The following is a 21,164-nucleotide window of genomic DNA, read 5'->3' as shown; positions in this document are numbered from 1 at the left end:
AGATAAGACAATCAGATAAGACAATTGTAGTACCCGTGGCATGATGGTTAGTGCGTTGGACTGACATGCAAAGGGTCTTGGGTTCAATCCCTGCTTGTGTCACCTTAATTTAAAAAAAATTAATTTTCGCGGGTACTGCCTCTTGCGAGGAATTGACAAATTCTTCAAGAGTAATTCTTGTCATGAAAAAGTGCTTTCTCAAATTAGCCGTTCGGATTCGGCCTAAAATTGTAGGTCCCTTCCATTCCTGGCATCAGTACTCGCACACAGGAATGGTTGAGAGTTGTGAGTCACTAGGCCCTGGTTCACAACTAACTGTTGCGCCACCCAATTTATTTGTAATTCCAGTATAAGACTCACATATTGTTGCTTCTTCTGCAATGTAGAATTGAATGGGCTCTTGGAAAGTTGGCCGAAGATCCATTTTTTTACCACAAAGTTGAGTTCAGCGACGAAGCTCATTTTTGGCTCAATGGGTTCGTAAATAAGCAGATTTGTCAATTTTGGAGTGAATATCAAACAGAAGCATTGCAAGAGCTACCAATGCATCCAGAAAAAGTCACAATTTGGTGGGGTTTATGGGCCTGTGGCATCATTGGACCGTACTTCTTCAAAGAAGATGCGAATGGTAACGTAACTATGAATAGTGAGCTCTACCGTGAGATGATATCCAATTTATTACCAAAGAGCTTGACTTGCATGACATGTGGTGCAAGACGGTGCCCCATGCCACACAACACGAGCAACAATGGACTTCTTGAGAGGCGAGTTGGATGAACACTTTATTTCACATTCAAAACCGGTCCATTGGCCGCTTAGATCGTGCGATTTCACGCCTTTAGACTGTTTTTGGGGGGCCATGTTAAAGCTTTTGTCTATAAAGACAATCCAGCTTAAATTGACGCATTGCAACTACTCCGATATGTTGGAAAGAGTATGAAAAAATTGGATTTAGTGGATTGACCATTTGAGGCGGGGCAGTCAAGATCAACATTCGCATGAAATAATCTTCAAACATTAAATTATATGGACCGTACTATCGATTCGAATAAATATTTCATGAATTTTTCTGAATTTTATGTGTTTTTTTAAAAGGCTTTCCTATAGCTTCTAAAAAACCACCCTTTATAATACACTTGATTCATGGGAAGTTCCAGCTTCCATTTTGTATTTCAAAATACGGATAAAGCATTTAAAATTATTTTTCAATACACCAAACGTATTCTCTATAACATTTCGAATATAACAACTTTCAGGAACTAGACTTCGGCACCAGAATCTTTGGTAACTAATATTTGCAAACTTCTTGTAATCTTGTAATCAAGGAATTATAACAAAATAAACTTAGTGATTTAGAAAAGTTTTCGAAGTTCTGAAATCGATCGAATGATAGAACCCTTAACACAATTTTGTTCGATTTTGGAATCCTAGCTGAATATAGTTTTTTTTCTTGTTAAGAGAAACATGTATTACGTTAAAGTGCTTAGAGCAAAATTTGAGCTAATAGAATTTTTTGTTTGTGAGATCTTTAAGGTCAATGGATTTTTTTTTCAAAAATTTTGTTAAAAGTTTTTTCTTTAAACAGTTTATTATTTATATCGGGTTTGCCAATAAGGTCAACTTTGAATTTAATTTGTAAACAACCTTTCACTAGCCCCTTGTAGTTACTGTTTTTGTCAATTTATTCAGTAAACTCAACATTTTCATCTTGATTAAGTACACGAACGAGCAAAGCCTGCAAGTTTTAAAACTTTTCTTTCGAAATTCAAAGTCTGTGGGTTTTTTAATTGGTATCTGGAGAAAATATTATAAAATGATGAATTTCATTTCTAAATGACGAAGAAAAAGGTTGGAAGTCAAAATTTTCTTTACGAATCACCACTTCATTAACAAAACAGATAAGTTTGGTGTGGTTTGCAGCAGTCGTGACGTCACTGTAATTGGCTGTAGTTATTTGACCCGAATTACTAGACTTAAACTTGAAAAACATGAGATTCAAACGGAATGGTGCCAAAAGTCACTCAGGCACATCTTAAAATTGTTTTTTTAACTTCCCATAGGAAGCTATTGTAATCAGTCAGATTTTTTGAACTATACATTTTAAAGATTCTCGAAGTTTCAAGGTCAATGAGTCGAAATAAAAGATTTTTAGAGAGAAGTCTGTGCGAGACGATGGAGAATGCACGCTGCTCTATCAAGGTCAGAAAAGATCTCACCGATGCATTTGATCTCAAAAAAGGTTTTAGACAAGGCGATGCACGGTCATGTGACTTCTTCAACCTCGTTCTGGAAACAATTGTGCAAAACTCAACCATCAACACTAAAGTAACATTCTTCCATAGGTCCATCCAATTACTCGGATACGCAGATGATATTAACATAGTTTGAAGATCAAAGCGTGATGTCAGTGGAGCGTTTTTGAGCATTGCGACGGAAGCGAAGAAGATAGGTTTAGTGGTCAATGAGGGCAAGGACAAGTATATGCTGCCATCAAAAAAGTACACTGTACCACGACGTCTTGGACAAAACGTCACCATGGACAGCTATAACTTTGAGGTAGTTAAGGACTTTGTCTACCTAGGCACCGCTATTAACACAGACAACGACACTAGCGCTGAAATCAAACGAAGAATAACTCTTGCAAATCGCTGCTTCTTTGGACTTAGAAGTCAATTGAGAAGTAAAGTCCTCTCTCGAGCATCTAAAATCTCCATATATAAGACACCCATCATCCCGGTTCTCATTTATGGCGCTGAGGCCTGGACCCTGTCAAAGAAAGAGGAGAGCGTCTTAGGATGTTTTCGAGAGAAAAATTCTTCGGGTGATTTTGGGTCCCGTACGCATAGATGGAGAATGGAGGAGAAGATATAACGACGAACTGTACGGGCTGTACAGCGACACTGACCTAATTAGCAGAATAAAAGTCCAATGGCTAAGATGGCTAGGTCATGTAGAGTGGATGAAAATCAACGCTCCAGCCCTGAAGGTCTTCCAATCCAATCCCAAGGGACGACGCAGTAAAAGAAGACTGCGACTCAGGTGGCGCACTCTGGTGGGAGAGGACCTCAACCAACTTGGCGTGCGAAACTGGAGGTAACTAGCTAGGGACCGAGCTTCCTGGAGACGCATGTTGGTTGAAGCCCAGGTCCGCCCCACCTTAAGTAAGTAAGAAAGTAGCCTGTGTGAGCGTGTGTACGTACGTTCATGAGCTCGTACGTTCGCTCAAAAAGCAGTAGATATATTGCCTTAAAGATGAAGAAAAGAAAAAATTGAGTGGGTGGTTTTTTTTAACATAGCAATTTAAAAAAACAAAACTCTGAGACCTACAACTTTTAAGCATGATAATAATTCGACAGACGGGATGGAAAGTTATCTTTTGATGAGCTTGTTATCTCAATATACGTTTATGCGACTTCCCTAGTTTATTTTCTTTCAGGCTACATCAAGTCATTGTATGTCCACAAGCTGACAACAAATAATTTTGGAATAGAGCTCTGAACCAACGTTGAATGAGAAATAATAACCGTTTAGGCCGAAATTGGTTACAGATTCATCGAGAACCGCGCCCAACATGTGTAAACCAAATGTTTGCAATTTTCATTTCGTCCGATAATGTATAATAGCTCCCAAAACGAAGTTTAATAACGATTTGACTCGGTTTTTTCAACATTTTCTATATTTAGGACAATCAATATTTGGAATCTCAGTTATCTCTTTCAAAAATGTTTGTAACCACATAATTCTATTTCAATTTTTTATTTATAAAACATTAAATAAAAAAGTGCGTATACGCCCTAGTGGATTATTTGTATACGCTATTTTTTAAGAATCCTCAAACGAAGTATCGTAGGAAAAGAGCCTTTGTAAAGGTTAAGGGCATAGAACCTCTGAAACGCATGTCCTTACAATCTTGATAAAACTCTCTAACAGAGCCCAATTCGATCAGGTATTAAAGCCTTTTGACTTTAGATTGCCTCCTTGTTTGCTTGTTTACAACAGAATTTCATTCTTCTTAAAATTCGTCTTTATTTTGTGAAATAACTTAAATACTGAATATTGAAGGTAAGTATTACGTAATACCCTCATGCATATTAAACCTCACTAATATCTAGACCCGATTAATTGCTTTTCGTAGTAATTATAATTTTATCACAGATATGTACACCATCATGTATTTTGGATTACCAACCAAACTACACATCAATCAATATTAAATCTATTGTAGAATTATAATTTAATTCCTTCAAATTACAACACGCCTCTATAGAAATTATTTAGGAAGTACTTAATTCATTTCATACGTCATACAATATACAATTTTGAATTATGTAATAAATCAATAATAATAATTTATGTAATCCACCTGTTTAAATTCTCAGAAAATCCTTTTAGCCGACAAACAATTTATACATTTTTCTCCTTTCCAAAAAACTCATTTAAAAATGTATTCAAAAATACTCGCATACAGAGATATGGAATAAGAACAATTAACATACAATACATTTATTTTATGAATGTTTCAGATAAAATTTAATGAATAAATTATTATTATTTTATGAGTTTTCAAGCATCATTGTATGCCTACATATTATAAAATCTGATAGTTTGACGTACAATCTGATGATGATGATGATGTTGAGAGTATACAACGTACTCTATCAGGACAAGATGGAAAGCAAATAATATGTACATGTTTTCCATCTGAAATTTATAAAATTGTTTTATACTTTATGTACGTACATATACGGTTTTACAGAGCCGTAGCTTTTAAAAACATTAAAGGGGGAAACATTTTTCGGAAAACTTGTTGATTTTGAACTTATAAATGAAGAAACAAATGTATTGCAGGTTATTTGTGTCGAAGAAAGATCCAATAACAAGTTCTTTTCCTTGATTCAATAGAATACATCAGTGTTTTTCAACCTTTACCATGAAACGGAACCTTTAGCAAGAAGAAATATTTCGCGACTGCTCAATCCATTGCTTTTTTTCCGTACCGTCGAACTTCAATAACTCGAATTTTGTTTGATTAAAATAATGTGGCAACAGTCTCTAGAGCTTTTTTTTCATACATTTTAACTTTGACATCTCGAATTTTTCTCTTTTATATCTTGAACAAAAGTCTTCAAAGGTGGGATGAAAATATCATCACTGCTAAAGACAGAATCCATGACTTCAAAAACAAAATTGAATTTTGGTCATCGTCTCTTAGTCGAAACCACTTAGATTCATTTTCCTCGACACAATCTTTTGTTGAAGAATTCGGATGTGAGATAAATATCAAGGCATTTATACCTGGTATGAAAATGGTGTTAAAAAAGTTGAAAGATGAAATGTGTCATTACTTCTCAAAGGAAGGTGGATCTTTAATCCGTTTTTAAATGCAGTTGTAAATGAGGCAAAAATGGCAATCAAGCTCAAGAAAAGTCTATTGGATCTATCTGCCGGAGAAATGCTGCAACTGGAATTGAAGTCTTTCAATTTGGATAGCTTTTGGTTAAAAAGGAAATTAGAATATCCTGTATTAACAAAGGAGGTTTTGAAGTGTTTGATTGATTTGATTTGATTTCTAAATTTGGTCCTACATATGAGGTAAAATGCGATTTGGGAGCAAAAGGGTCTTTGAAGTCTAAGCTATAATATGTTTGATAAGACCGAGAATGCAATTTTCTTTGGATACACTAAATTCCATGAGCTTAAAAAAGTTAAGTTTAGGGTCAAAACTTGCACAATGGTCTTTCTTTTCCCTAACTCTTTTAACAACTTGGTTCTCTATTTTGTAGTCAATGATGATTTCAGAAAATTCGTGACAAAAAGAAAAACGTTATCATAATAATTTATTTTTCGTTCATCACTAGAATAATTTCGAAATATCGAAATAATCGTTTTGTAAGAGATAACAATCTTTAATAGATTGCATGCATAGGCAAAACTTAAAGTTATCGGCAAAAGAAGTTGACAAGAATTATAAAGAAAATACTAGATAAGTCATTTATAAAAACTAAAAAAGTAGGGGCCCCATGTGGCTACCTTAAGGCACACCATATAAAACCAAAACTGGTTTTGGAAGAACTTTGTCAGTTAAAATAAAGAAACTTACTCTATCAAATGGTTTTGAAAAAACGATCTTATTCGAGATTATTAAAAATGAAATTTGTAATAATTGAAATATTGCCCGTTTTTTATCTTCCCGCAAAAAAAATGTTTAGTTAATTTTAGTTTAGTTTTAATTCATTAATCAGATAACAATCTTATAGGCTAGATACTACTACAAAATATAATATAATTGTTGGTGGAAATATAAAGGGTGATTTTTTTGAGGTTAGGATTTTCATGCATTAGTATTTGACAGATCACGCGGGATTTCAGACATGGTGTCAAAGAGAAAGATGCTCAGTATGCTTTGACATTTCATCATGAATAGACTTACTAACAAGCAACGCTTGCAAATCAACCACACAAATGCGTACAGTGCGTACAGAAGAGAATATTGCGTCTGTTTCTGAGAGTGTTGCTGAAGACCGTGAAATGTCGATTCGTCGCCGTTCGCAGCAATTGGGTTTGTGTTATTCAACCACATGGAAATTTTACGCAAAGATCTTGGTGTAAAACCGTATAAAATACAGCTCGTGCAAGAACTGAAGCCGAACGATCTGCCACAACGTCGAATTTTCAGTGAATGGGCCCTAGAAAAGTTGGCAGAAAATACGGAGAAAACTTCGGAGAACAATTCATCTCAAGGACCGGTAAGTTGGCCACCAAGATCATGCGATTTGACGCCTTTAGACTATTTTTTGTGGGGCTACGTCAAGTCTAAAGTCTACACAAATAAGCCAGCAACTATTCCAGCTTTGGAAGACAACATTTCCGAAGAAATTCGGGCCATTCCGGCCGAAATGCTCGAAAAAGTTACCCAAAATTGGACCTTCCGAATGGACCACCTAAGACGCAGCCGCGGTCAACATTTAAATGAAATTATCTTCAAAAAGTAAATGTCATGGACCAATCTAACGTTTCAAATAAAAAATCGATGAGATTTTGCAAATTTTATGCGTTTTTTTTTTTTTTAAGTTCTCAAGCTCTTAAAAAATCACCGTTTATAAATAAATAATTATTTCTATAAATTACATTTTTTATTTATAATTTAAGAAACCAAGCATTTCATTTGCTCTGTTTATGATATAATCATAGTGCGGTAAGAAGGAATATTTTGTATCTAAGATTACTCCTAGATCCTTCTTTCTTGTTACACGCTCTTGATAGTATAATCAAACACTATGGGATTTGACTTCGGAAACACGACAAGACTTGACATTTAGAAGCATTTAACAGTAGGTGATTATCTTGCACCAATTATCGAGCCTTAACTCTTAACTGATCTTCCAAAAGAAGAAGACAGTCGGCTTGACAAGAAATCTTCGAGCCTTAACTCTTAACTGATCTTCCAAAAGAAAAAGACAGTCGGCTTGACAAGAAATCTTACGATAAAGTTTGAGATCATCCGCGAAAAGAAGGCAGTTTGAATTATGAAAATTTTCAGGTATATCATTTACAAACAACAAGAATAATAATGGACCCAAATGGCTTCCTTGTGGAACACCTTATGGGACTAAAACGAGCTATGGGGAGAACGAGCTATCAACTTTTTTTACTATTTGAATTCTACCAGCTGACTATGATTCAAGCCACTTTAGTAAGGAAGGGTGAATACCCAGAGAAGTTAGTTTGTTTAATAAGATTTGATGGTTAACTTTGTCAAATGCCTTTGCAAAAATAACATCTGTTTGCAACCCTTTTTCCATATTTCTAATAATATTATTGGTTATTAATGCAAAGTTTGTTGCGGTTGATTTCCCTGCTACAAACCCATGTTGAGAAACCCAAATATAGGTCTGAAATAACACAGTTAACCTGTTGCAAACTAACTTTTCAAATACTTTTGGCATACAAGAAATTTTACAAATGGGTCTGTAATTGATTACATCCTGTAACCAAATATCTAAGTTTTTCAAATATCAACTTCTCAAAGGAATTTGACTTGATATACAATATGGACATTAAAATAGACACAGTTGCATTCCTTTCAGTAAAGTCAAATAAAAACAACAACATCAGAGAGACAATAATTTAACTACTGTCAATATTATGGCTGGATTCTCTTATGAAAAATAACAAGGCCGTTAGTTATTCATCACTTGTTTGTTTATTGCAGATCAACTCTTTTTTTCATAAAATAAGTTTTTCTGTGGTCATTAAAATAAAACCAGTTTGGCTCGAAGGTGTTGTTTTTTTTTTGTTTTAAAAAATATCAACTATTCCATTTATGAGGTAGTACCCGTGGCATGATGGTTTGTGCGTTGGACTGTCATGCAAGGGGTCTTGGGTTCAATCCCTGACTGTGCCACCTTAATTTAAAATAAAAATTAATTTTCGCGGGTACTGCCTCTTGCGAGGAATTGACAAATCCTTCAAGAGTAATTCTTGTCATGAAAAAGTGCTTTCTCAAACTAGCCGTTCGGATTCGGCATAAAATTGTAGGTCCCCTCCATTCCTGACAACATTTCTCGCACACAGGAATGGTTGAGAGTTATAAGTCACTAGGCCCTGGTTCACAAAGGACTGTTGCGCCACCCCATTTGATTTTGATTCCATTTATGAGACAGTAAGCGTATTTTGGAACATTTTTTAGTTAAATAAATTAAATACCAATTAAGAAGAGTTAAAATATGGGCCGTGGAAAAAATTGGACCCTCGGAAAAAAATCTGCTATTTTGGCTATGTGTAAAGAAGGTTAATCCTTACGAGAAATCGCTGAAAATATACTGTCAAGTTGATTGCAAACTCAATTAAGCCACCTAGCATCTCGCCAAAAATTTGCTTACGACCATGTTGATTGGATTGGCCAAGACGGATTAAAAAAGTGGAGAAATGTGTTGGGGACTGACGAAACAAAAATCAACTTGTTCAGAAATTATGGTAGATAAACCGTCAGAAGGCCACCCTTAAAAGAACTCAGGCCACAATACACCCAGAAGTCGGTTAAGCATGGAAGTGGTACTATACTACTTTTGGGATTGTTTTTTAACTTTCCATTGGAAGTTATTGTAATGAGTCCGATTTTTCAAATTGAAAATTTTGACATTTCTCGACGTTTCAAGGTCAAAATAAAAGATTTTTAGAAAGATACCTGGGCGTGCGTGTGTACGTACGTTCGCGATGTTTTTTTTGTCCTCCATAGCTCAAGAACCAGAAGAGATATCGATTTCAAATAAATTTTGTTATACAGATAATAAGGCAGAAAGATGCAGAAAGGGCTCTCAAGAAAATTGCGTGTGTGGTTTTTTTACCATAGCAGTTTGAAAAAAGGTGAACATTTTGGTTAACCCTAAATATCTTACGAACCAAGAACTCGAGAGACTTGAATTAAATTTTATATAATAAATTGTAAGGTGATATCAAAGAAGTTTATTTTTTCAAAAAAATCCGTTTAGTGGTTTTTTTTATAAATCAAAAAAACTGAAAAAAAATTTGTCACCTCCAAAATTTTACGACTTAAATATTTCATCTCCAAAACAATTTTGTGTATCGAAGAATAATGTTTTTGACATCTGATAAAATTTTGAGAAAACAACGAATTGACAGTTTTTTTTATAAAAAATAAAAATATAAAAAAACATTACTCAAAGTTGGCAAAAATTGAATATCGATTTAAATATCTATTCAAAAACTTAAAATTTAGGATTCAAACTTATTTTATGTTATAAGGAATATTGTTTTCAACATTTTGAAAAATTTTGAGAAAAATCGAATTGACAGTTTTTTTTACAAAAAATAAAAACCTATAAAAAAATTAATAAAAGTTGTGTAAAAATTGATTTTCGACTCAAATATCTTTTCAAAACTTTGAGATATTGGCTTTGATTTACTTTAATCTTTCAAAAAATATTGTTGTCAACATTCACTAAAACTTTGAAAAAAATCGAATTCACAGTTTTTGTACAAAAATTAAAAACCTAAAAAAAATTGAACAAAAGTTTGTAAAAATTGATTTTCGACTCAAATATCTTTTCAAAAATTGTAGATATTGGCTTCAAACTTATCTCATAGAAAATATTGTTGTCGATATTCAGTAATTTTTATATAAAAATCCAACAATCCGTTTTTTCATAAAAAAATAAAATCCACAAAAAAATAGTATACAAGTACGCAAATTTGGTAAAGCAAGACAAATCGACAGACGGGATGGGAAGTTATCAGTGTAGGTTGCATCCCAACCTCTTTTTTAGCTTATTTTTCAAAACCTTGTTGGGCGGTATCTCAGGTTATATATTTGTTATATAAGGTGATTTTGTATAAGCTATGGTAAAATTTAAAAGAAACACATACAATTTAAAAAAAAGCGTGAAAGCTTCATTTGAGTCGATAGTACGGTCCATATAATTTAATGTTTGAAGACTATTTCATGCTAATGTTGGCCCCAAATATTCAATCCGCTTAGTCTAATTTTACCAAACTGTTTCCGACATTTTGGCACGTATTTCACAAATAAATGCTTCAATGTTGAAGCGGGCTTGTCTGTATAGACATGAACTTTAACATAGCCCCAACAAAAATAGTCCAAAGGCGTTAAATCGCACGATGTAGGCGGCCAACTGACCGGTCCCGAACGTGAAGTAAAATGTTAACCGAACTTGCCTCTCAATAAGTCCATTGTTGCGCGTTCTGTTTGTCATGTGGTACCGTTTTGTTGAAACAACATGTGATGCAAGTCAAGTTCTTGCATTTTGGTCAAAAAAAAGTTAGATATCATCTCACGGTAGCCCTCACTCTTCACAGTTACGTTACGATTCGCATCATAATCCAGCCCATAAACCGCACCAAATTGTGACTTTTTCTAGATGCATTAGTAGCTCTTCCAATACTTCCGGCTAATATTCACTCCAAAATCGACAATTCTGCGTATTTACGTACCCATTAAGCCAAAAGTGAGCTTCGTCGCTGAACACAATTTTTCGATATTCGGCCAACTTTCCAAGAGCCCATTCACCAACAATTTTACGTTGCAGTATGTCGTTCGGCTTCAATTCTTGCACCAGCTGTATTTTGAAAGGCATCACACCTAACTATTTTGGCAAAATTTTTCCGCGGTTAACAAACCTCTGTAATGCATCCCGTAGCCAAAACGTTTTCACTAGCCTCATTTTCCAAAAAAATATTCAGCAATTCAGTGTTGTTGATTCACAAATTTTTGTAGAAAACTTTTTTTAACATATGCCCTGTTTGAGCTTTACACAAAACACCCTTTATAAGTTTTCAATATTTCCTAACGTTTTTAAGTCTCAAGATACTCATTTTGTTATACGTACGTATGATGCTGACTTTTGTATAAAATTTTCAGCGGAAAGCCGATAGTGTCAAAATATCATATGATTTCGGAAGAAATCACTTAACGGACTACTCTTTATAGGTTCTTCTGTCTTAAAAACTAAACATGCTACGGCCTTGTCTATTGCACTATATCTAAGCTATGTACATATATATGAATTTAACTAATATATTTTCAAACTCAACCTACCGAAAGAACCAAGAAGCTTTTCATTAAATATCCAATTAATATGTAAAGCAACAGTTTAGAAAGATGGTGGTATAGATGAGATAGTAAATTGCTTGAAGCAATAAGAAAGCAACATTATAACATCAAATAACACAACCACCCCCATGTCTTCAGCTCCAAAACATCACCAAGAACCCATCCCATGCTCCTACAGGCGCCTTCATACATATATTTGTACTGAACTGTGCCTCACATCAACATCCTCGTCTAAATTCTGGTCTTCTGGAAAACAGACATGAAGATAACATAGAGAACTTATACTCACGAATATAAAGAGAAAACAAAATTAAGGCAAATTCTACATCATTATAAATTTATTCAACATTCAAAAAGGGAAGGTGAAGAAGAAGAAGGCGGATTGCTTCCATCAACTACCACTCCCTTAACATCTTTTCGACAAACTGCCAACTATCGCACCCCCAATTCGTATCTTCATTCCCAATCTAAAGCCGGTAAAATGTTTTATAAAAGATGGCACACGCTCTCTTTTAATGTCGGTGATTTGTTTCATAAAATATTCCACGGCAAAAAGAAAACAACGACAACCGACATCGTAACACCTCGCCTGTAGGCCCAAACCACTAATACAAGTAAAGTTTGACAAAAAAAGGAATAAGGAAGAGGATATGAATAAAAATCTCAAAGAAGAAAAAACCGCCCAACGACGAACGCCGACGACTCCTGCACAAATAAACACTGTCACTTTGGGGTTGTGCCTTGTGCCGCTACTAACTTAAATATTCGTATATTCAGAATATTGACTCACTTTTTTTATAAAATAGAAAACCCCTCGAAGCATCGAAAAAGGAGCGTATCCCATTTCCCGCACATTGCCATGAATTGAAAGGATTTGTCTTGTTTTTTTTGTTGTATTTTCAACTATGCAATGAGGACAAATTCAAAGAGCTTACCGGTTTGTCCCAAAAAGAAAAAGCAAAAAGGACGACAGCAAAGCTTGGGGGACTTTTAATTGAATGGCTCTGTCAATTTTTCTATTGACAGTTGAATGTAAATGCGAACGACACAACCAAAAAGACACACAGACGCAACTAGGTCGCACGTTTTTGTGTGTGTTTTTTTTTTTGTGTCTCTTCTGTTATCATTCTTTTCATTGTTTCGATTACTCCTGCGTTCCACAAAATTAATTAAGTTCTCTCTATTTCGTTCTGTGGCTTGTTTCGGTTTAGTCATTTTAATTTTTTTTGTTAGGAATCCTGATGAAAAGTTTCCAAAAAACTAGCCTAAAGGAGCTAAAGAAAGTGGATATTGGTTTGGAATAATTTTACGCTAAAATGGAAAATGTTATCTCAAACCCAATTTTCAAATCAGATTTTCTTCCAAGAAAAATGGGTTTTCGTATAAGTTAATTACTAACTACAAAAACCTGTCTCGCACAGTGTTGCCAATAGTGCTTTCATAAACTTATTACTATCCAAAGTTGGAAAATGATGATTACTTTTTGTATTTAATTTCAACTTTCATTCCAACTACAATTATTTGTAATTGAAAAATATATATTTCAATTACTTGTAATTGTAAATGTAAAAATTCTCTTAGTAATTACATATATCTATCTTGGCCATGACCACCTTGGCCCTCTCCCTGGAAAAACCCTGGAGAAAGTCGTCGCTGAAGCGGAAAGGCAAAGGATCCGCCTAATTATTGGGAGCGATACTAGATATTTCCAGTTCAATATAAATGTGGATGATAACCCGAGTCCATTTAATTTTTCAAACTATCGGAAAACTGACTGGGCTTCATAAAGGAACTCATTACATAGTTTACTAGAACCTGGACTATCTAGTCCTTCCTCTTACTCTAATAAACTTGACAACAAAGTCAATGACCTTACCTCAGCTATGAACAGATCGCGAGAAGTTGCTTGTCCACTTATACACATAAGAGGAAAGAGGAAACCACAATGGTGGGCCCCAGAGCATGTTTTGCTCAGGAAGGAGTGCAGGAAACTTTTCAACCGGGCCAAAGCTGCAAGACTAGCCTCTCATTGGGACCCCTACAAAGAATCCCTAAGAATCTACAAGAAGGCACTAAGGAAATATAAGCGATCTTCTTGGCGATCCTTCTGAGGCATGATAGAAGAAACTTCTGAAGCCTCTAGGTTACGGAAAATTCTTTCAACTTATCCAGATATACCAAACTGCTTGAAAAATACAGACGGCTCCTGGACAAATTCAAGTAATGAATCGCTGAACTTACTATTGGACACTCACTTTCCTGGTGGTTCTCTTACCGAAACTTGCAACAGATTTATACGTTCAAGTTCAAATACAACATATCCACAAGGTCTGATACAATGGGCTCTCAACAGCTTCAAACCATTTAAAGCTGCAGGACCAGATGGAATAATACCAGCGGAATTACAAAAGGCTTCTGATATAATTGCACCAATCCTTGAGGCAATTTTTACCAGCTGTCTTTACCTGGTCCATGTTCCCTCGGCATGGAGAGAAGTTAAAGTTGTTTTTATACCTAAAGCAGGTAAATGCTCCCAAGGCAATCCTAAAGATCTACGTCCTATTAGTCTATTATCATTCCTTCTTAAGACCCTGGAAAGATTGATTGATATTCATTTAAGGGCACGTATCGATACAAGACATCTGTCTTCGTCTCAACATGCCTACTGTAAAGGTAAATCGGTGGAAAAAGCGTGACACACTTTAGTAAGCACCATCGAATATTCCCTCCATCATAAAGAGTTCACTATGGTTGCTTTCCTTGACATCGAAGGTGCCTTTAACAACGTGGATACATCTGCAATCACATCTGCACTGACAAACAATCCCGTCCTCCCGACTTAGACGAAGTAAAGATTACCATATCTAAGCTGAAGTCTAATAAAGCCGCTGGCGCGGATGGCTTGAATGTCGAGTTTTTTAAAGCAGCTGGAGATAAGTTGGCTAGGAGCATGCACCAACTTATCTGTAAGATATGGTCGGACGAAAGCATGCCCGATGAATGGAACCTCAGTCTTGTTTGCCCGATCCTGAAAAAAGGAGACCCTTTAAACTGCACCAACTATAGAGGAATCAGAGTACTTTACATCGCCTATAAAATCTTCTTTGCCGTAATATGTGTCTAAAGACCATCGTCAACAACCTGATAGGTCCTTATCAGTGTGGTTTTAGACTAGGAAAGTCCACAGTTAATCAAATATTCACATTGCGGCAGATCCTGGAAAAACCCCAAGAACACCAAATCGACTTCCACCATCTTTTTAACGATTTCAAGGCAGCTTCTACAGAAATGAGCCATGTCTAGTTTTGGTATCCGTTTGTGCAGAATGACCATGGAAAATTCACGCTGCTCCATAAAGATTGAAAACAACTTAACAGAACCTTTCGATGTCAAAAAAGGTTTTAGACAAGGTGATGCGCTGTCATGTAATTTTTTTAACATCGTGCTTGAAAGAATAGTACAGAGCTCACACGTCAACTCTAGAGGCAATATCTTTCAAAAGTCTGTCCAATTACTAGCATATGCTGATGACATTGACATTATCGGAAGAACTCAGCGTGATGTCAATGGGACTTATGTGAGTATTGAGGCAGAGACGAATGGGTTTAACGGTTAATGATGGCAAAACAAAGTACATGCTGTCGTCAAGAAAGGACATACAACACCGACTTCTTGGTCAAAACGTCACCATCGACAGACGTAACTTTGAGGTAGTAAAGGACTTCGTCTACCTAGGCTCCGCTGTATCTAGATCAAACGCAGAATAACTCTTGCTAACCGCTGTTTCTTTGGACTAAGAAAGCAATTGAGTGGTTAAGTCCTCTCTCGAGGGACAAAAGTGTTCCTATATAAGACCCTTATCATCCCCGTCCTGCTATACGGTGCAGAAGCATGGACTATGACAAAAGCGGATGAAAGCAGCTTGCGTCGCTTCGAGAGAAAAGTTCTTCTTGTGATCTACGGTCCCGTATGCATCGAAGGGGAGTGGAGGAGAAGATGGAACGACGAGCTGTATGGGCTGTACAGCGACGTAGACTTAGCCAGAAGGGTAAAAGTCCAACGATTAAGATGGCTGGGTCACGTAGGGCGCATGCAAACCAATGCTCCGACCCGGAAAGTCTTCGAATCCACACCCACAGGACAGTGCAGTAAAGGAAGACCGCGGATCAGATGGTGCGCACAAGTGGAAGGTGACCTCATTCAACTTGGAGCGCGAAACTGGAGACATCTAGCTAGGGACCGAGCTAGATGGAGAAGTTTGTTGGGTGAGGCCCTAGTTTACACATTACTGAAGCGCCACCTTAAGTAAGTTAGTAGTTCATAAACGAAATTTTTTGCAGTCGTCCAGCAATTGTTAAAAATACAATCAAGTTCCTATTAAAAGGGGAATACTATACTTTTTTTGATAAAAATCCTTGCATCGAACATTTTTTTAAATTGTTTTTGATTTCCAACAAATAAGTTTCGTTTATATGACTTGAAGTCAACATAACTTTTCTCGTAGTCTAATCCCTAGAAAATGAATTTTCAAAAAATCCATTCAAAATTTTCTTTGAAGTCCTTAAAAACTCACATAAACACATACACCTATCTCTTCATAAATAAACGAGTAACAAAAATTAAAGCTCACAATCAAAGTAGATCATCTTTGTATCTGTAGTCAAAAGCAGAACGAAGAACAGCACAGAGCACACTTTTGTGTGTCCATTATAATAGTAGTCTCTAGCCCAGAGGAACAGAACACAAATTCAAAGAACAAAAAATTAAGAATCCTTTGCCAGGATTTGCGTTATCTGTAAATTTAAAAGTGACGTCTATCTAATCGAATGGTCTGCAGAAATAGAGTAATTAAATGCACTCAAGCTAGAGGTGCGATGGGGTTTCAATTTAGATTTAGTTTTAGTTTTCTTCTTTTTGCTCTTTTATAAACAATCTAGGACATACGGAAGGAAAGGATTACCAGGATGAGGGGGCAGGTAAAAGGAAGTATTAGAAGGGAGTGGTAGAAAGATCCAAAAGAAGAAGAAACAAATTAAGCTAACCAACGACTACGACGACGACGACGAGGACGACGACGTTCAGGTGAGAGTCATTCATCATCCTTAATTGCGAGAGACATGCTGGGTGAAGTTCTTCTTTTTTCATCCTGTTTTGTTTTTGCACTTTAGTACCCTGGCACAACTGGCATCAGGACAACCGACCAGGAGCCATTGCGACACTGTGCTATACTATGAAATAAAAGATAGGGATATAGGATAAGCTTTTGGCCCAGAGGATGGCACATATTTGTTGGAAGTTTCCACACGGATGGTGGTGATAAATGTGGTGGGTTGGTCGACACTCAACAAACACTATCATCAGTATAGTGGCTATTGCTACTTCTATACTACGACGACGTACCTCTAGAGACAGAGGGACACACAGAGTGTCCAGCATCAGTGAATATAAATGGAATATGTTAACAGATGTTAGATGGATGAAAATATAGATGAAGGCTTCTATTTTTTTTTCGCGTGATATGAACAGCAAACAAAAAATAAAACAGAAAACAAATGTTAACCTAGTGTTTGCTTTAGAATGCAATTTAAATTTTTATTTGTTTAGTTCAGATAAGTTACAAAATTCATGTTTGTATTCATTTTGAAAAAACACAAAAGTCCAGGAAAAGTATTTTTGCTTCAACAAATACATGTTCACAAATATTGTCAACAACGTTTTCATTAACTGAAACTAGAGTTTTTCACAACTGATAAGTATTTTTAAGTTCAAAAGAGAAAGTTAATTGCAACCTTTTTTTAAAAAACTGAATTTCCATGTAAGTTGTTCCACAAAATTTAAACAACTTATTTCCAATTTTTTCACTAAGCTTTAATGTAGACTTGGTTCTCTTTATATATGTATAAAAGTCAAAAAATCCAGTAGCAATTAATCAAAAATGGAAATCTTCTGTTCAATCAACTTTTAACTAAACGGTGATTTTTTAAGAGCTTGAGAACTTTTTTAAAAAAAAACGCATAAAATTTGCAAAATCTCATCGATTCTTTAATTGAAACGTTAGATTGGTCCATGAGATTTACTTTTTGAAGATAATTTCATTTAAATGTTGACCGCGGCTGCGTCTTAGGTGGTCCATTCAGAAAGTCCAATTTTGGGTAACTTTTTCGAGCATTTCGGCCGGAATAGCCCGAATTTCTTCGGAAATGTTGTCCTCCAAAGCTGGAATAGTTGCTGGCTTATTTGTGTAATCTTTAGACTTGACGTAGCCCCACAAAAAATAGTCTAAAGGCGTCAAATCGCATGATCTTGGTGGCCAACTTACCGGTCCATTCCTTGAGATGAATTGTTCTCCGAAGTTTTCCCTCAAAATGGCCATAGAATCGCGAGCTGTGTGGCATGTAGCGCCATCTTGTTGAAACCACATGTTAACCAAGTTCAGTTCTTCCATTTTTGGCAACAAAAAGTTTGTTAGCATTGAATGATAGCGATCGCCATTCACCGTAACGTTGCGTCCAACAGCATCTTTGAAAAAATACGGTCCAATGATTCCACCAGCGCACAAACCACACCAAACAGTGCATTTTTCGGGATGCATGGGCAGTTCTTGAACGGCTTCTGGTTGCTCTTCACTCCAAATGCGGCAATTTTGCTTATTTACGTAGCCATTCAACCAGAAATGAGCCTAATCGCTGAACAAAATTTGTCGATAAAAAAGCGGATTTTCTGCCAACTTTTCTAGGGCCCATTCACTGAAAATTCGTCGTTGTGGCAGATCGGCTTCAGTTCTTGCACGAGCTGTATTTTATACGGTTTTACAGCAAGATCTTTGCGTAAAATCTTCCATGTGGTCGAATAACACAAACCCAATTGCTGCGAACGGCGACGAATCGACATTTCACGGTCTTCAGCAACATTCTCAGAAACAGGCGCAATATTCTCTTCTGTACGCACTGTACGCATTCGTGTGGTTGGTTTAATGTCCAATAAAGTAAACTGAGTGCGAAACTTGGTCACAATCGCATTAATTGTTTGCTCACTCGGTCGATTATGTAGACCATAAATCGGACGTAAAGCGCGAAACACATTTCGAACCGAACACTGATTTTGGTAATAAAATTCAATGATTTGCAAGCGTTGCTCGTTAGTTAGTCTATTCATGATCAAATGTCAAAGCATACTGAGCATCTTTCTCTTTGACACCATGTCTGAAATCCCGCGTGATCTGTCAAATACTAATGCATGAAAATCCTAACCTCAAAAAAATCACCCTTTAGATTGACGACACTTTCCCAGTATACAGAAGATGTCCGAATATTCTGAGGGGTCAACATTGATTCGGAACTCTACCTCGTTGTAGCCAAGGTACGCTTACGGATATTCCGATCCAATTCAAAAGAAGGAAGAACTTTAAGAAGATTCAACGTTAGACGACTACAATCGCAAGAGACTGCCATGTCCTTTTTCCGATCGGGTCTCTAATAACCTCTTTAGAAGCCCTATGCGTCCGGCATTAAGCATTGAAAACCAGTATCAACATTGCCTTGCAACCACCAGAGATGCCGGTCGCCTCTGTAGTGATAGGTTTCGCAAGGCAACCACAGCGAAACCCTTGGTTTGATGACAAATGCCGGCAAGCGCACGCCGCTAAGCAACAAACATATAAAACGCCACTGCACAGAAAGACAAGAGCTGTTCGCGGGCTCTACAATCCGAATAGGAAAGAAAGAGGAACACCGGCTTCTTAGATGAAAAAAAGACCATGAGAAACGCCTGAGCGAGGAGATAAAAGCGATTTGACAAAATAATGAGGTTCGTAAATTTTACCAAAAGTTAAAAAAAAACTCCTGAGGGTATCAGCCACGAACCGAAGCATGTAAGGACGATCATGGAAACATCGTAGTGTAGCACTTCTCCAAATTATATAACGGCGATGACGAACCGAATTCCGCTGTAAAGGAGATAGAACCACTCAACCAAGGTGATGCAGATGAACAATTCCGCCTTCCCGAATTCGACGAAGTAATAGATAGCTACATATATCTAAACTGAAGTAAAACAAAGCTTCTGGAGATGACGGCATCGCTGTCCAATTATTCAAAGCAGCAGGCGATGACTTAGTAGGGAGCATGTACCAACTCATCTGCAAAATTTGGTCGGAAGAAAGCATGCATGAGAAGTTCAATCTCAGCATAGTTTGCCTAATACATAACAAAGTAGACCCTCTTAATAGCCCCAACTACAATGATATCAGTCTCCTTAACATTGCGTATAAGATTCTCTCTGCCGTATTATGTGGACGTCTGAAGCCATTCGTCGACAACCTGATTGGTCCTTATCAGTGTGGCTTCAGACCAGGAAAGTCCACTATCGACCAAATATTCACACTGCGGCAGATCTTGGAAAAAACCCAGGAGCTTCAAATCGATACCCACCATCTCTTTATCGATTTTAAAGCCGCGTATGACAGCATCTATAGGGAAGAGATCTACAAAGCAATGTCTTGTTTTGGCATCCCTGTCAAACTTATCCGTTTGTGCAGAATGACGATGGAGAATGCACGCTGCTCTATAAAGGTCGAAAAAGATTTCACCAATGCATATGATCTCAAAAAAGGTTTTAGGAAAGGCGATGCGACTTCTTCAACATCGTTCTGGAAAGAATTCTGCAAAACTCAACACAAGAGGCACAATCTTCCAAAGGCCCATCCAATTAATCGAATACGCAGATGATATTGACATAATTGGAAGATCAAAGCGTGATGTCAGTGGAGCGTTTTTGAGCATTGCGACGGAAGCGAAGAAGATGGGTTTAGTGGTCAATGAGGGCAAGAACAAGTATATGTTGTCATCAAAAAAAATCACTGAACAACGACGCGACGCCTTGGACAAAACGTCACCATGGAGAGCTATAACTTTGAGGTAGTTAAGGACTTTGTCTACCTAGGCACCTCTATTAACGTCTCGATGGTGACGTTGACGCCAGCGCTGATATGATCACAAGTTTGATTCTAATGGGAATGAGAACTTTTATCTCGAATAGGTTTCAAAGCATCAGACCTAAGGGAAACGCATGGTTCGATGCGAACTGTAAAGAAGTTATTAGGACCAAGAAGGTAAGTTTCCGTTGTTTTAAGCCAATCCAACTGAGGAAAACCGGAATAAATTCAAGCATGCCAGGAAGAATTACGGCAAAAAATACTGCAATGTCCCAAAGGCAGTCAAAATTTGTGTTCATTTGTTAAAAAACGTTGTCAATGACACTCCTTTTGTTAGCTCCTTAGAGAAAGCAAATCTCTTTGCTAGGCAGTTCGCCGCCAATTCTACGCTGCCAGGAGTGTTATGACTCCGCCTGTACTTGATCGAGTTAATGTTTCTATGGGGCAAATCTTTTTTCGCACTCGTACTGTAGCAAGAGTCCTAAGAGATCTAAACACACATAAATCCGCTGGTCCGGATGGTATCCCCGCTATTGTTCTGAAGAGGTGTTCTTCATCGCTGGCAAAACCACTGCGTAAGCTTTTTCATCTGTCCTACTCCTCAGGTCTCGTTCCGAGCGGATGGAAAACGACATTTGTCCA

Source organism: Eupeodes corollae, chromosome 3 (assembly GCF_945859685.1).
Source record: "Eupeodes corollae chromosome 3, idEupCoro1.1, whole genome shotgun sequence".
In the NCBI taxonomy this organism is placed as follows: domain Eukaryota; kingdom Metazoa; phylum Arthropoda; class Insecta; order Diptera; family Syrphidae; genus Eupeodes; species Eupeodes corollae.
This window is presented reverse-complemented; position numbering follows the sequence as displayed.